Source organism: Peromyscus leucopus, chromosome 1, assembly GCF_004664715.2.
Source record: "Peromyscus leucopus breed LL Stock chromosome 1, UCI_PerLeu_2.1, whole genome shotgun sequence".
Lineage (NCBI taxonomy): Eukaryota > Metazoa > Chordata > Mammalia > Rodentia > Cricetidae > Peromyscus > Peromyscus leucopus.
In genome coordinates, this window is record NC_051063.1 from 187475271 (window position 1) to 187475482 (window position 212).

The following is a 212-nucleotide window of genomic DNA, read 5'->3' on the forward strand; positions in this document are numbered from 1 at the left end:
ATGTGACTGAAGTGGTCACGTTGGTCTTCTCTGAAAGAGTCTCTGCAGGTCGCTCACACGCCGAAGGTGTCTTGCCTTTCACCATGTGGGTCTGTGCATGCTCTCTCCCCCACCTCCCCCCCACACACACACCCCTATGTTTGTTTCTATGTACAGCCGGCCCACCTCCGCACCCTCTTCATTCCTCAAGCTTACAAGAAAACATCCAAACA